General features: G+C 37.8%; 1 protein-coding gene and 1 long non-coding RNA gene across 2 annotated transcripts in view; both read right to left on the bottom strand.

Annotated features, from left to right (window-relative positions):
• Positions 1-17451, bottom strand: part of LOC309504114 (uncharacterized protein) — a 600323-nt gene that overhangs the window by 481895 nt on the left and 100977 nt on the right. The gene's annotated exons all lie outside the window — the stretch shown is intronic.
• LOC309504862 lies at positions 14112-15867 on the bottom strand. Its single transcript, XR_014208210.1, has 3 exons — positions 15559-15867; positions 14767-14848; positions 14112-14437 (listed from the first exon to the last, which is right to left on the bottom strand). It is a non-coding gene; the product is annotated as an uncharacterized lncRNA (long non-coding RNA).

Below are 17451 nucleotides of genomic sequence, written 5' to 3'. Positions count from 1 at the left end.
TTTGACTGTTTCGTTCCGTTCGCCTTACATACTTGATCATCGTGAGGTAAACATTACCTACGCCAATAGGAGGCGCTTAATAACAGTGACGTGCGCCAATAGCAGCTGCAAAGCAGAAGCAATGTGGGAAATGCCGACTGTTTTAAGGAATAAACGTAGAATTTTTTGTTCTTATCGTGTTCAACACAATCTACACTCGATCGCGCGAGGATCTCCATCGTAAAAAATCGCAGCTTGAATTTTTTTTTAGTTACCGTCGAAGTGAAAGACAGCTCCTCTCTGTGGTATAAATAGCTGCCGAGCGCCCTTTACTATTGTCGTTGAATGCGGACAGGCAGGAGCTCACCCATTGATCGCTAGACTGGCAGGCAGATCTGGCTGGGCATACTCCCACTGCAGCGCGACGATCTTTTTGCCTTTTTTTTAATACTACATTTAAATAGTCCAAGTAATGGATACTGTACAACAGTGGTCATATGTTTATTTTGTGTGACATGACACCTATTGGTGTTGCCTATGAACAGTATACACTGAATACACTGTGACAGAGGCAAAATATATATATATATAGAATAATAACAACAACAATAATGATTATGACCACGCATGCAAAACAGAGAGAGAGAAAAGACTACATTCTAGAAGAAGAATTACACAATACCCACCAGTGTTATGTTCCCAATTCATGTTCTAGGGGCAAAAGGGAAAGTCACTTTAAAGCAAAAAATGAACAGCGACAAAGAAAAGTCAACCTATACTGAGTCCCAGCACACAATACACAAAGTAAGATTTCCAATACATTTATTTACAATAAGTGATAAATACAGTGCAAAAAGAATCCTAAACAAACAGCTCCAAAAGAAAAAGAAATGAAGCGTGTTCTTCAGGAGCAGGTAAAAGCCCAAACAAACAAAAGATCACTAGCCGGTAGAAGGACAACCTAATTAACCTACAACAATAAACAACACAACTCTTACCTTACTTCCTAACTAACACAAAAAAAAACAACAACAAAAAAACCAGGAGAAAAGAAAAATGGCACCCACTCCCTACTGCTCCAACACTCAACAATGGCCAAGCAATTCAAAGCTGTACACTACAGCCACAAGACATTTAAGTTGACCTCGGTTTAAGCTTAACACATCAAAGCTGCCACTACAGCCGTAACAACACATTTAAGCTTCACATACACCAACAAGAGCAACACTCCAAGTCTGGTAACACAACAGTCTCAGGCTCTTGGGAGAAGAACTCTCTCCCAGTCTCAGGCTCTTGGGAGAAGAACTCTCTCCCAGTCTCAGGCTCTTGGGAGAAGAACTCTCTCCCAGTCTCTCTCTCCGGCTCTGCTTGAATACTGGATCCTCTTGCCATTGATGAGGAACAGCTGGTAGGTCCCATCACCTAGATGAGGACAGGGAGGAGCACAGGAAATTGGACAAAACATACAACAAAACTACAACTCCCAGCAGGCCGTTGGGTCCATTGGCAGCACACACACTCAATAAATCAATGAGTGACACTTACACATTATAAAACACAAATGCATACGCCCTGGGACGCAACACCAGTCAAATTAAATCATTAAAGGAAAATCCATCTTTCCAGTGCATACACAGAAAGCGGCATCAGATCTGGCATTCATTTATTTTCCACTGTATTTACAATTGCATAAATAAAGCTATGAGATCGTTACAATTATAATATATTATAAAATATAAAAATAATAGATCACAATACTGTAGTTTATAGCCTAGGCTACTATATTTTAATCAAATAGATGCAGGCTGGGGGAGCGCATGAGACTTATTTCAAAAACATTAAAAAATCCAACTGACACACACACACACACACACACACACACACAAGTTTCAAGTTTTGAAAAAAAATACAACAACAAACAGTAATATTGTAAAGTCTTATAACAATTGAATTTATAATTATATAGGATTATGTAACTGTTCACAAAATTCAGGGTTCAATCGCTTTCTGTTGTTGCATTGAGACTCTGGTAGGGCTTTATTTTGAAATTCTAGTCAGCAAAATAGAGGGAAAACAAACAATATTGACAATATTGTTCATAAAATGTTACTCACCATGTTAATTTATTGTTAATTTGACTGTTTCGTTCCGTTCGCCTTACATACTTGATCATCGTGAGGTAAACATTACCTACGCCAATAGGAGGCGCTTAATAACAGTGACGTGAGCCAATAGCAGCTGCAAAGCAGAAGCAATGTGGGAAATGCCGACTGTTTTAAGGAATAAACGCAGAATTTTTTGTTCTTATCGTGTTCAACACAATCTACACTCGATCGCGCGAGGATCTCCATCGTAAAAAATCGCAGCTTGAATTTTTTTTTACTTACCGTCGAAGTGAAAGACAGCTCCTCTCTGTGGTATAAATAGCTGCCGAGCGCCCTTTACTATTGTCGTTGAATGCGGACAGGCAGGAGCTCACCCATTGATCGCTAGACGGTTCGGCAGATCTGGCAGGGCATACTCCCACTGCAGCGCGACGATCTTTTTGCCTTTTTTTTAATACTACATTTAAATAGTCCAAGTAATGGATACTGTACAACAGTGGTCATATGTTTATTTTGTGTGACATGACACCTATTGGTGTTGCCTATGAACAGTATACACTGAATACACTGTGACAGAGGCAAAATATATATATATATAGAATAACAACAACAACAACAACAACAATAATGATTATGACCACGCATGCAAAACAGAGAGAGAGAAAAGACTACATTCTAGAAGAATAATTACACAATACCCACCAGTGTTATGTTCCCAATTCATGTTCTAGGGGCAAAAGGGAAAGTCACTTTAAAGCAAAAAATGAACAGCGACAAAGAAAAGTCAACCTATACTGAGTCCCAGCACACAATACACAAAGTAAGATTTCCAATACATTTATTTACAATAAGTGATAAATACAGTGCAAAAAGAATCCTAAACAAACAGCTCCAAAAGAAAAAGAAATGAAGCGTGTTCTTCAGGAGCAGGTAAAAGCCCAAACAAACAAAAGATCACTAGCCGGTAGAAGGACAACCTAATTAACCTACAACAATAAACAACACAACTCTTACCTTACTTCCTAACTAACACAAAAAAAAACAACAACAAAAAAACCAGGAGAAAAGAAAAATGGCACCCACTCCCTACTGCTCCAACACTCAACAATGGCCAAGCAATTCAAAGCTGTACACTACAGCCACAAGACATTTAAGTTGACCTCGGTTTAAGCTTAACACATCAAAGCTGCCACTACAGCCGTAACAACACATTTAAGCTTCACATACACCAACAAGAGCAACACTCCAAGTCTGGTAACACAACAGTCTCAGGCTCTTGGGAGAAGAACTCTCTCCCAGTCTCAGGCTCTTGGGAGAAGAACTCTCTCCCAGTCTCAGGCTCTTGGGAGAAGAACTCTCTCCCAGTCTCTCTCTCCGGCTCTGCTTGAATACTGGATCCTCTTGCCATTGATGAGGAACAGCTGGTAGGTCCCATCACCTAGATGAGGACAGGGAGGAGCACAGGAAATTGGACAAAACATACAACAAAACTACAACTCCCAGCAGGCCGTTGGGTCCATTGGCAGCACACACACTCAATAAATCAATGAGTGACACTTACACATTATAAAACACAAATGCATACGCCCTGGGACGCAACACCAGTCAAATTAAATCATTAAAGGAAAATCCATCTTTCCAGTGCATACACAGAAAGCGGCATCAGATCTGGCATTCATTTATTTTCCACTGTATTTACAATTGCATAAATAAAGCTATGAGATCGTTACAATTATAATATATTATAAAATATAAAAATAATAGATCACAATACTGTAGTTTATAGCCTAGGCTACTATATTTTAATCAAATAAATGCAGGCTGGGGGAGCGCATGAGACTTATTTCAAAAACATTAAAAAATCCAACTGACACACACACACACACACACACACACACACAAGTTTCAAGTTTTGAAAAAAAATACAACAACAAACAGTAATATTGTAAAGTCTTATAACAATTGAATTTATAATTATATAGGATTATGTAACTGTTCACAAAATTCAGGGTTCAATCGCTTTCTGTTGTTGCATTGAGACTCTGGTAGGGCTTTATTTTGAAATTCTAGTCAGCAAAATAGAGGGAAAACAAACAATATTGACAATATTGTTCATAAAATGTTACTCACCATGTTAATTTATTGTTAATTTGACTGTTTCGTTCCGTTCGCCTTACATACTTGATCATCGTGAGGTAAACATTACCTACGCCAATAGGAGGCGCTTAATAACAGTGACGTGCGCCAATAGCAGCTGCAAAGCAGAAGCAATGTGGGAAATGCCGACTGTTTTAAGGAATAAACGCAGAATTTTTTGTTCTTATCGTGTTCAACACAATCTACACTCGATCGCGCGAGGATCTCCATCGTAAAAAATCGCAGCTTGAATTTTTTTTTACTTACCGTCGAAGTGAAAGACAGCTCCTCTCTGTGGTATAAATAGCTGCCGAGCGCCCATTACTATTGTCGTTGAATGCGGACAGGCAGGAGCTCACCCATTGATCGCTAGACGGTTCGGCAGATCTGGCAGGGCATACTCCCACTGCAGCGCGACGATCTTTTTGCCTTTTTTTTAATACTACATTTAAATAGTCCAAGTAATGGATACTGTACAACAGTGGTCATATGTTTATTTTGTGTGACATGACACCTATTGGTGTTGCCTATGAACAGTATACACTGAATACACTGTGACAGAGGCAAAATATATATATATATAGAATAATAACAACAACAACAACAACAATAATGATTATGACCACGCATGCAAAACAGAGAGAGAGAAAAGACTACATTCTAGAAGAATAATTACACAATACCCACCAGTGTTATGTTCCCAATTCATGTTCTAGGGGCAAAAGGGAAAGTCACTTTAAAGCAAAAAATGAACAGCGACAAAGAAAAGTCAACCTATACTGAGTCCCAGCACACAATACACAAAGTAAGATTTCCAATACATTTATTTACAATAAGTGATAAATACAGTGCAAAAAGAATCCTAAACAAACAGCTCCAAAAGAAAAAGAAATGAAGCGTGTTCTTCAGGAGCAGGTAAAAGCCCAAACAAACAAAAGATCACTAGCCGGTAGAAGGACAACCTAATTAACCTACAACAATAAACAACACAACTCTTACCTTACTTCCTAACTAACACAAAAAAAAACAACAACAAAAAAACCAGGAGAAAAGAAAAATGGCACCCACTCCCTACTGCTCCAACACTCAACAATGGCCAAGCAATTCAAAGCTGTACACTACAGCCACAAGACATTTAAGTTGACCTCGGTTTAAGCTGAACACATCAAAGCTGCCACTACAGCCGTAACAACACATTTAAGCTTCACATACACCAACAAGAGCAACACTCCAAGTCTGGTAACACAACAGTCTCAGGCTCTTGGGAGAAGAACTCTCTCCCAGTCTCAGGCTCTTGGGAGAAGAACTCTCTCCCAGTCTCTCTCTCCGGCTCTGCTTGAATACTGGATCCTCTTGCCATTGATGAGGAACAGCTGGTAGGTCCCATCACCTAGATGAGGACAGGGAGGAGCACAGGAAATTGGACAAAACATACAACAAAACTACAACTCCCAGCAGGCCGTTGGGTCCATTGGCAGCACACACACTCAATAAATCAATGAGTGACACTTACACATTATAAAACACAAATGCATACGCCCTGGGACGCAACACCAGTCAAATTAAATCATTAAAGGAAAATCCATCTTTCCAGTGCATACACAGAAAGCGGCATCAGATCTGGCATTCATTTATTTTCCACTGTATTTACAATTGCATAAATAAAGCTATGAGATCGTTACAATTATAATATATTATAAAATATAAAAATAATAGATCACAATACTGTAGTTTATAGCCTAGGCTACTATATTTTAATCAAATAAATGCAGGCTGGGGGAGCGCATGAGACTTATTTCAAAAACATTAAAAAAATCCAACTGACACACACACACACACACACACACACACAAGTTTCAAGTTTTGAAAAAAAATACAACAACAAACAGTAATATTGTAAAGTCTTATAACAATTGAATTTATAATTATATAGGATTATGTAACTGTTCACAAAATTCAGGGTTCAATCGCTTTCTGTTGTTGCATTGAGACTCTGGTAGGGCTTTATTTTGAAATTCTAGTCAGCAAAATAGAGGGAAAACAAACAATATTGACAATATTGTTCATAAAATGTTACTCACCATGTTAATTTATTGTTAATTTGACTGTTTCGTTCCGTTCGCCTTACATACTTGATCATCGTGAGGTAAACATTACCTACGCCAATAGGAGGCGCTTAATAACAGTGACGTGAGCCAATAGCAGCTGCAAAGCAGAAGCAATGTGGGAAATGCCGACTGTTTTAAGGAATAAACGCAGAATTTTTTGTTCTTATCGTGTTCAACACAATCTACACTCGATCGCGCGAGGATCTCCATCGTAAAAAATCGCAGCTTGAATTTTTTTTTAGTTACCGTCGAAGTGAAAGACAGCTCCTCTCTGTGGTATAAATAGCTGCCGAGCACCCTTTACTATTGTCGTTGAATGCGGACAGGCAGGAGCTCACCCATTGATCGCTAGACTGGCAGGCAGATCTGGCTGGGCATACTCCCACTGCAGCGCGACGATCTTTTTGCCTTTTTTTTAATACTACATTTAAATAGTCCAAGTAATGGATACTGTACAACAGTGGTCATATGTTTATTTTGTGTGACATGACACCTATTGGTGTTGCCTATGAACAGTATACACTGAATACACTGTGACAGAGGCAAAATATATATATATATAGAATAATAACAACAACAATAATGATTATGACCACGCATGCAAAACAGAGAGAGAGAAAAGACTACATTCTAGAAGAATAATTACACAATACCCACCAGTGTTATGTTCCCAATTCATGTTCTAGGGGCAAAAGGGAAAGTCACTTTAAAGCAAAAAATGAACAGCGACAAAGAAAAGTCAACCTATACTGAGTCCCAGCACACAATACACAAAGTAAGATTTCCAATACATTTATTTACAATAAGTGATAAATACAGTGCAAAAAGAATCCTAAACAAACAGCTCCAAAAGAAAAAGAAATGAAGCGTGTTCTTCAGGAGCAGGTAAAAGCCCAAACAAACAAAAGATCACTAGCCGGTAGAAGGACAACCTAATTAACCTACAACAATAAACAACACAACTCTTACCTTACTTCCTAACTAACACAAAAAAAAACAACAACAAAAAAACCAGGAGAAAAGAAAAATGGCACCCACTCCCTACTGCTCCAACACTCAACAATGGCCAAGCAATTCAAAGCTGTACACTACAGCCACAAGACATTTAAGTTGACCTCGGTTTAAGCTTAACACATCAAAGCTGCCACTACAGCCGTAACAACACATTTAAGCTTCACATACACCAACAAGAGCAACACTCCAAGTCTGGTAACACAACAGTCTCAGGCTCTTGGGAGAAGAACTCTCTCCCAGTCTCAGGCTCTTGGGAGAAGAACTCTCTCCCAGTCTCAGGCTCTTGGGAGAAGAACTCTCTCCCAGTCTCAGGCTCTTGGGAGAAGAACTCTCTCCCAGTCTCTCTCTCCGGCTCTGCTTGAATACTGGATCCTCTTGCCATTGATGAGGAACAGCTGGTAGGTCCCATCACCTAGATGAGGACAGGGAGGAGCACAGGAAATTGGACAAAACATACAACAAAACTACAACTCCCAGCAGGCCGTTGGGTCCATTGGCAGCACACACACTCAATAAATCAATGAGTGACACTTACACATTATAAAACACAAATGCATACGCCCTGGGACGCAACACCAGTCAAATTAAATCATTAAAGGAAAATCCATCTTTCCAGTGCATACACAGAAAGCGGCATCAGATCTGGCATTCATTTATTTTCCACTGTATTTACAATTGCATAAATAAAGCTATGAGATCGTTACAATTATAATATATTATAAAATATAAAAATAATAGATCACAATACTGTAGTTTATAGCCTAGGCTACTATATTTTAATCAAATAAATGCAGGCTGGGGGAGCGCATGAGACTTATTTCAAAAACATTAAAAAATCCAACTGACACACACACACACACACACACACACACACAAGTTTCAAGTTTTGAAAAAAAATACAACAACAAACAGTAATATTGTAAAGTCTTATAACAATTGAATTTATAATTATATAGGATTATGTAACTGTTCACAAAATTCAGGGTTCAATCGCTTTCTGTTGTTGCATTGAGACTCTGGTAGGGCTTTATTTTGAAATTCTAGTCAGCAAAATAGAGGGAAAACAAACAATATTGACAATATTGTTCATAAAATGTTACTCACCATGTTAATTTATTGTTAATTTGACTGTTTCGTTCCGTTCGCCTTACATACTTGATCATCGTGAGGTAAACATTACCTACGCCAATAGGAGGCGCTTAATAACAGTGACGTGCGCCAATAGCAGCTGCAAAGCAGAAGCAATGTGGGAAATGCCGACTGTTTTAAGGAATAAACGCAGAATTTTTTGTTCTTATCGTGTTCAACACAATCTACACTCGATCGCGCGAGGATCTCCATCGTAAAAAATCGCAGCTTGAATTTTTTTTTACTTACCGTCGAAGTGAAAGACAGCTCCTCTCTGTGGTATAAATAGCTGCCGAGCGCCCATTACTATTGTCGTTGAATGCGGACAGGCAGGAGCTCACCCATTGATCGCTAGACGGTTCGGCAGATCTGGCAGGGCATACTCCCACTGCAGCGCGACGATCTTTTTGCCTTTTTTTTAATACTACATTTAAATAGTCCAAGTAATGGATACTGTACAACAGTGGTCATATGTTTATTTTGTGTGACATGACACCTATTGGTGTTGCCTATGAACAGTATACACTGAATACACTGTGACAGAGGCAAAATATATATATATATAGAATAATAACAACAACAACAACAACAATAATGATTATGACCACGCATGCAAAACAGAGAGAGAGAAAAGACTACATTCTAGAAGAATAATTACACAATACCCACCAGTGTTATGTTCCCAATTCATGTTCTAGGGGCAAAAGGGAAAGTCACTTTAAAGCAAAAAATGAACAGCGACAAAGAAAAGTCAACCTATACTGAGTCCCAGCACACAATACACAAAGTAAGATTTCCAATACATTTATTTACAATAAGTGATAAATACAGTGCAAAAAGAATCCTAAACAAACAGCTCCAAAAGAAAAAGAAATGAAGCGTGTTCTTCAGGAGCAGGTAAAAGCCCAAACAAACAAAAGATCACTAGCCGGTAGAAGGACAACCTAATTAACCTACAACAATAAACAACACAACTCTTACCTTACTTCCTAACTAACACAAAAAAAAACAACAACAAAAAAACCAGGAGAAAAGAAAAATGGCACCCACTCCCTACTGCTCCAACACTCAACAATGGCCAAGCAATTCAAAGCTGTACACTACAGCCACAAGACATTTAAGTTGACCTCGGTTTAAGCTTAACACATCAAAGCTGCCACTACAGCCGTAACAACACATTTAAGCTTCACATACACCAACAAGAGCAACACTCCAAGTCTGGTAACACAACAGTCTCAGGCTCTTGGGAGAAGAACTCTCTCCCAGTCTCAGGCTCTTGGGAGAAGAACTCTCTCCCAGTCTCTCTCTCCGGCTCTGCTTGAATACTGGATCCTCTTGCCATTGATGAGGAACAGCTGGTAGGTCCCATCACCTAGATGAGGACAGGGAGGAGCACAGGAAATTGGACAAAACATACAACAAAACTACAACTCCCAGCAGGCCGTTGGGTCCATTGGCAGCACACACACTCAATAAATCAATGAGTGACACTTACACATTATAAAACACAAATGCATACGCCCTGGGACGCAACACCAGTCAAATTAAATCATTAAAGGAAAATCCATCTTTCCAGTGCATACACAGAAAGCGGCATCAGATCTGGCATTCATTTATTTTCCACTGTATTTACAATTGCATAAATAAAGCTATGAGATCGTTACAATTATAATATATTATAAAATATAAAAATAATAGATCACAATACTGTAGTTTATAGCCTAGGCTACTATATTTTAATCAAATAGATGCAGGCTGGGGGAGCGCATGAGACTTATTTCAAAAACATTAAAAAATCCAACTGACACACACACACACACACACACACACACACACACACACAAGTTTCAAGTTTTGAAAAAAAATACAACAACAAACAGTAATATTGTAAAGTCTTATAACAATTGAATTTATAATTATATAGGATTATGTAACTGTTCACAAAATTCAGGGTTCAATCGCTTTCTGTTGTTGCATTGAGACTCTGGTAGGGCTTTATTTTGAAATTCTAGTCAGCAAAATAGAGGGAAAACAAACAATATTGACAATATTGTTCATAAAATGTTACTCACCATGTTAATTTATTGTTAATTTGACTGTTTCGTTCCGTTCGCCTTACATACTTGATCATCGTGAGGTAAACATTACCTACGCCAATAGGAGGCGCTTAATAACAGTGACGTGCGCCAATAGCAGCTGCAAAGCAGAAGCAATGTGGGAAATGCCGACTGTTTTAAGGAATAAACGCAGAATTTTTTGTTCTTATCGTGTTCAACACAATCTACACTCGATCGCGCGAGGATCTCCATCGTAAAAAATCGCAGCTTGAATTTTTTTTTAGTTACCGTCGAAGTGAAAGACAGCTCCTCTCTGTGGTATAAATAGCTGCCGAGCGCCCTTTATTATTGTCGTTGAATGCGGACAGGCAGGAGCTCACCCATTGATCGCTAGACAGTTCGGGAGATCTGGCTGGGCATACTCCCACTGCAGCGCGACGATCTTTTTGCCTTTTTTTTAATACTACATTTAAATAGTCCAAGTAATGGATACTGTACAACAGTGGTCATATGTTTATTTTGTGTGACATGACACCTATTGGTGTTGCCTATGAACAGTATACACTGAATACACTGTGACAGAGGCAAAAAATATATATATATAGAATAATAACAACAACAACAACAACAATAATGATTATGACCACGCATGCAAAACAGAGAGAGAGAAAAGACTACATTCTAGAAGAATAATTACACAATACCCACTGTTACCAGTGTTATGTTCCCAATTCATGTTCTAGGGGCAAAAGGGAAAGTCACTTTAAAGCAAAAAATGAACAGCGACAAAGAAAAGTCAACCTATACTGAGTCCCAGCACACAATACACAAAGTAAGATTTCCAATACATTTATTTACAATAAGTGATAAATACAGTGCAAAAAGAATCCTAAACAAACAGCTCCAAAAGAAAAAGAAATGAAGCGTGTTCTTCAGGAGCAGGTAAAAGCCCAAACAAACAAAAGATCACTAGCCGGTAGAAGGACAACCTAATTAACCTACAACAATAAACAACACAACTCTTACCTTACTTCCTAACTAACACAAAAAAAAACAACAACAAAAAAACCAGGAGAAAAGAAAAATGGCACCCACTCCCTACTGCTCCAACACTCAACAATGGCCAAGCAATTCAAAGCTGTACACTACAGCCACAAGACATTTAAGTTGACTTCGGTTTAAGCTTAACACATCAAAGCTGCCACTACAGCCGTAACAACACATTTAAGCTTCACATACACCAACAAGAGCAACACTCCAAGTCTGGTAACACAACAGTCTCAGGCTCTTGGGAGAAGAACTCTCTCCCAGTCTCAGGCTCTTGGGAGAAGAACTCTCTCCCAGTCTCAGGCTCTTGGGAGAAGAACTCTCTCCCAGTCTCTCTCTCCGGCTCTGCTTGAATACTGGATCCTCTTGCCATTGATGAGGAACAGCTGGTAGGTCCCATCACCTAGATGAGGACAGGGAGGAGCACAGGAAATTGGACAAAACATACAACAAAACTACAACTCCCAGCAGGCCGTTGGGTCCATTGGCAGCACACACACTCAATAAATCAATGAGTGACACTTACACATTATAAAACACAAATGCATACGCCCTGGGACGCAACACCAGTCAAATTAAATCATTAAAGGAAAATCCATCTTTCCAGTGCATACACAGAAAGCGGCATCAGATCTGGCATTCATTTATTTTCCACTGTATTTACAATTGCATAAATAAAGCTATGAGATCGTTACAATTATAATATATTATAAAATATAAAAATAATAGATCACAATACTGTAGTTTATAGCCTAGGCTACTATATTTTAATCAAATAAATGCAGGCTGGGGGAGCGCATGAGACTTATTTCAAAAACATTAAAAAATCCAACTGACACACACACACACACACACACACACACACAAGTTTCAAGTTTTGAAAAAAAATACAACAACAAACAGTAATATTGTAAAGTCTTATAACAATTGAATTTATAATTATATAGGATTATGTAACTGTTCACAAAATTCAGGGTTCAATCGCTTTCTGTTGTTGCATTGAGACTCTGGTAGGGCTTTATTTTGAAATTCTAGTCAGCAAAATAGAGGGAAAACAAACAATATTGACAATATTGTTCATAAAATGTTACTCACCATGTTAATTTATTGTTAATTTGACTGTTTCGTTCCGTTCGCCTTACATACTTGATCATCGTGAGGTAAACATTACCTACGCCAATAGGAGGCGCTTAATAACAGTGACGTGAGCCAATAGCAGCTGCAAAGCAGAAGCAATGTGGGAAATGCCGACTGTTTTAAGGAATAAACGCAGAATTTTTTGTTCTTATCGTGTTCAACACAATCTACACTCGATCGCGCGAGGATCTCCATCGTAAAAAATCGCAGCTTGAATTTTTTTTTAGTTACCGTCGAAGTGAAAGACAGCTCCTCTCTGTGGTATAAATAGCTGCCGAGCGCCCTTCACTATTGTCGTTGAATGCGGACAGGCAGGAGTTCACCCATTGATCGCTAGACTGGCAGGCAGATCTGGCTGGGCATACTCCCACTGCAGCGCGACGATCTTTTTGCCTTTTTTTTAATACTACATTTAAATAGTCCAAGTAATGGATACTGTACAACAGTGGTCATATGTTTATTTTGTGTGACATGACACCTATTGGTGTTGCCTATGAACAGTATACACTGAATACACTGTGACAGAGGCAAAATATATATATATATAGAATAATAACAACAACAACAACAACAATAATGATTATGACCACGCATGCAAAACAGAGAGAGAGAAAAGACTACATTCTAGAAGAATAATTACACAATACCCACCAGTGTTATGTTCCCAATTCATGTTCTAGGGGCAAAAGGGAAAGTCACTTTAAAGCAAAAAATGAACAGCGACAAAGAAAAGTCAACCTATACTGAGTCCCAGCACACAATACACAAAGTAAGATTTCCAATACATTTATTTACAATAAGTGATAAATACAGTGCAAAAAGAATCCTAAACAAACAGCTCCAAAAGAAAAAGAAATGAAGCGTGTTCTTCAGGAGCAGGTAAAAGCCCAAACAAACAAAAGATCACTAGCCGGTAGAAGGACAACCTAATTAACCTACAACAATAAACAACACAACTCTTACCTTACTTCCTAACTAACACAAAAAAAAACAACAACAAAAAAACCAGGAGAAAAGAAAAATGGCACCCACTCCCTACACTGAAAAAATATTTTCATTCATCCAATTAAAAAATTTTAGGGTAATGGTTCACATCTATATTTTATAACTTGAGCCAATGAAAAATAAATAACTTGCCCTTACCAATATTTTCTATGTCTATGAAAACTATTTTATAAAACTTGGCACAAAGCATATTTTTCTTGTTGAAAAAAATCAATTAATTTAAATTCTATTTTTGATCTAAACAAAAATATATAGATTTTATCAAAACAAAAATTCTCATTTAATAAATATGTATTAGAAATTATTTGTTTTCTCCAATTAAATAGATATTGATTTAATAATACAATTATTTCTAATTTTTAAAAATACAAGTTAATAGAAATTATTTATTTTAAACAAACAAAAAGATATGGATTCAATAAAACATATTTCCCATTAAGGAACATTAATTAATCTTGTCCAAAATCAAATAAAAAAGACACATAATTTTCATTAAATCGATATTTATTAAATTATTATATACATTACTTCCACACATCCACAATTTCGTGTCAGATTTTCAACTTTTTCAACATTTGCGACAGACAGCAAGTCCCTCAGAACCTCTTGACCCTCAAGTATGATTCCAATGTTTGTGGGTATACAGCTTGTGCATCTCTGATGACAAAGATTTCCATGGTTTCTTCTGAAGAGTGTTTTCAGCCTCTTCCTTCTCCAACACCTGGAAAAGAATTTAGGAATGAGAAAAGAAAAAGAAAAAAAGAATAAGGAATCAATACAGCTTGGGTTTCCCCCCAAATTAGTTTACATAATACTAATACTTCTAACTAATTATACAATTTACTCCAATTTGTTGTTGACATATAAATATAAGTTGCACAAACTTTCCAGCACATGGGACTCTGATTTTAGCTGAAAGTAATTGTTTCTATATTTGAAATTAGCCTTCAGACTGTTATCAGACATATATCTGAACATAGTCTGATGGCTAATTTTGAAGTGGACAGCCATATCTAGCATTTTCACATCTCTAAAGTAATCTTTCCTTACCAGGAAATCTTTGATGAGGTCCTCCACTGTTTCTCCCATATGGATGAGATATTTCAGTGCTCTTTGTATCGGTGTCAGTATCCTGCATCAAGATAGTACAAATTTGGCATGAGGGTACATTATGGTCAACAAACTTTAGCACAATATACGTTATCAGTTGATATAATAATTATTATAATATATGATTCAATAGTGTGTCAATCCTATTACTAACGCCACGAAAAAATGTCTGCCCCCCCAGTGTCCTCTGGCTAGTAGCTGCTACTACACTTTTTTGAAAACCAACCGACATCAACCGATTGGCGCCAATGCAGCAATACTTCTATGCATACAATCCATAATTAAATGACCATTGTGAGTGTCGACAGTCATACGTGTTAGATAACGTTACCATTAATCACAAGTGAACGTCAGTCCTTTTACATGTAAGTTAACTTCAGCTCCTTAATTGTTGATCAGGTTTCTATGGTTTTAACCAGAGAACGTCGTTCTTATGACGCTGCATCGAGATAACGTTATGTTCAATGATTAAACGTTCACGTTAATTACCATTGTAAAATCAAAATAAGCCAGGGGTAAACGTATATGTTCCCTTTTGTAATCGGTCAGGAATTGATTAACGTCGACACATTAACGTTAACTTGCCAAGTGTAAACTAAGCTAGCTAACACATTTTTAAACTAACGTAAGTTACATAACGATATCTAACAGATAAATTCGGCAGAGCAACATGTCTTGTACAGGCTTCTAAATATACAGCAGCACATTTAAATGGTTGTTTGTTTCACTTACTTCAGTTTATCCGCGATGAAATCTGATTCTCTCTGGAGCAGCAAAGTGATCCACGGCACGTAGAAGAGCGGTTACAGCGGTCTGCTGACGTGGTCGTTGTCGTCGAGAAGATTTGTGTTTAATGCCCATGCGCAATCCTGTGTGTAACCTTGAAATTGTACATTCGTCGAAACAAATATTTCTTATTTGAGCTCTTAATGAAAAATATTTATATTTAAATATGTTTTGAACGAAAAAAATATTATTTGAAAAATAAAACAAATAATGGTAAACTGAATTGAAAGACAAATTATTAATTGGATGAAGTACTGCTTGAAAACCTTTTTACAGTGTACTGCTCCAACACTCAACAATGGCCAAGCAATTCAAAGCTGTACACTACAGCCACAAGACATTTAAGTTGACCTCGGTTTAAGCTTAACACATCAAAGCTGCCACTACAGCCGTAACAACACATTTAAGCTTCACATACACCAACAAGAGCAACACTCCAAGTCTGGTAACACAACAGTCTCAGGCTCTTGGGAGAAGAACTCTCTCCCAGTCTCAGGCTCTTGGGAGAAGAACTCTCTCCCAGTCTCTCTCTCCGGCTCTGCTTGAATACTGGATCCTCTTGCCATTGATGAGGAACAGCTGGTAGGTCCCATCACCTAGATGAGGACAGGGAGGAGCACAGGAAATTGGACAAAACATACAACAAAACTACAACTCCCAGCAGGCCGTTGGGTCCATTGGCAGCACACACACTCAATAAATCAATGAGTGACACTTACACATTATAAAACACAAATGCATACGCCCTGGGACGCAACACCAGTCAAATTAAATCATTAAAGGAAAATCCATCTTTCCAGTGCATACACAGAAAGCGGCATCAGATCTGGCATTCATTTATTTTCCACTGTATTTACAATTGCATAAATAAAGCTATGAGATCGTTACAATTATAATATATTATAAAATATAAAAATAATAGATCACAATACTGTAGTTTATAGCCTAGGCTACTATATTTTAATCAAATAAATGCAGGCTGGGGGAGCGCATGAGACTTATTTCAAAAACATTAAAAAATCCAACTGACACACACACACACACACACACACACACACACAAGTTTCAAGTTTTGAAAAAAAATACAACAACAAACAGTAATATTGTAAAGTCTTATAACAATTGAATTTATAATTATATAGGATTATGTAACTGTTCACAAAATTCAGGGTTCAATCGCTTTCTGTTGTTGCATTGAGACTCTGGTAGGGCTTTATTTTGAAATTCTAGTCAGCAAAATAGAGGGAAAACAAACAATATTGACAATATTGTTCATAAAATGTTACTCACCATGTTAATTTATTGTTAATTTGACTGTTTCGTTCCGTTCGCCTTACATACTTGATCATCGTGAGGTAAACATTACCTACGCCAATAGGAGGCGCTTAATAACAGTGACGTGAGCCAATAGCAGCTGCAAAGCAGAAGCAATGTGGGAAATGCCGACTGTTTTAAGGAATAAACGCAGAATTTTTTGTTCTTATCGTGTTCAACACAATCTACACTCGATCGCGCGAGGATCTCCATCGTAAAAAATCGCAGCTTGAATTTTTTTTTAATTACCGTCGAAGTGAAAGACAGCTCCTCTCTATGGTATAAATAGCTGCCGAGCACCCTTTACTATTGTCGTTGAATGCGGACAGGCAGGAGCTCACCCATTGATCGCTAGACTGGCAGGCAGATCTGGCTGGGCATACTCCCACTGCAGCGCGACGATCTTTTTGCCTTTTTTTTAATACTACATTTAAATAGTCCAAGTAATGGATACTGTACAACAGTGGTCATATGTTTATTTTGTGTGACATGACACCTATTGGTGTTGCCTATGAACAGTATACA

This window comes from Leuciscus leuciscus, assembly GCF_965113295.1.
Source record: "Leuciscus leuciscus genome assembly, chromosome: 8".
Classification (NCBI taxonomy): Eukaryota; Metazoa; Chordata; class Actinopteri; order Cypriniformes; family Leuciscidae; genus Leuciscus; species Leuciscus leuciscus.
The sequence above is the reverse complement of the archived record's forward strand: the minus strand, read 5'-3'. Positions and strand labels throughout refer to the sequence as shown.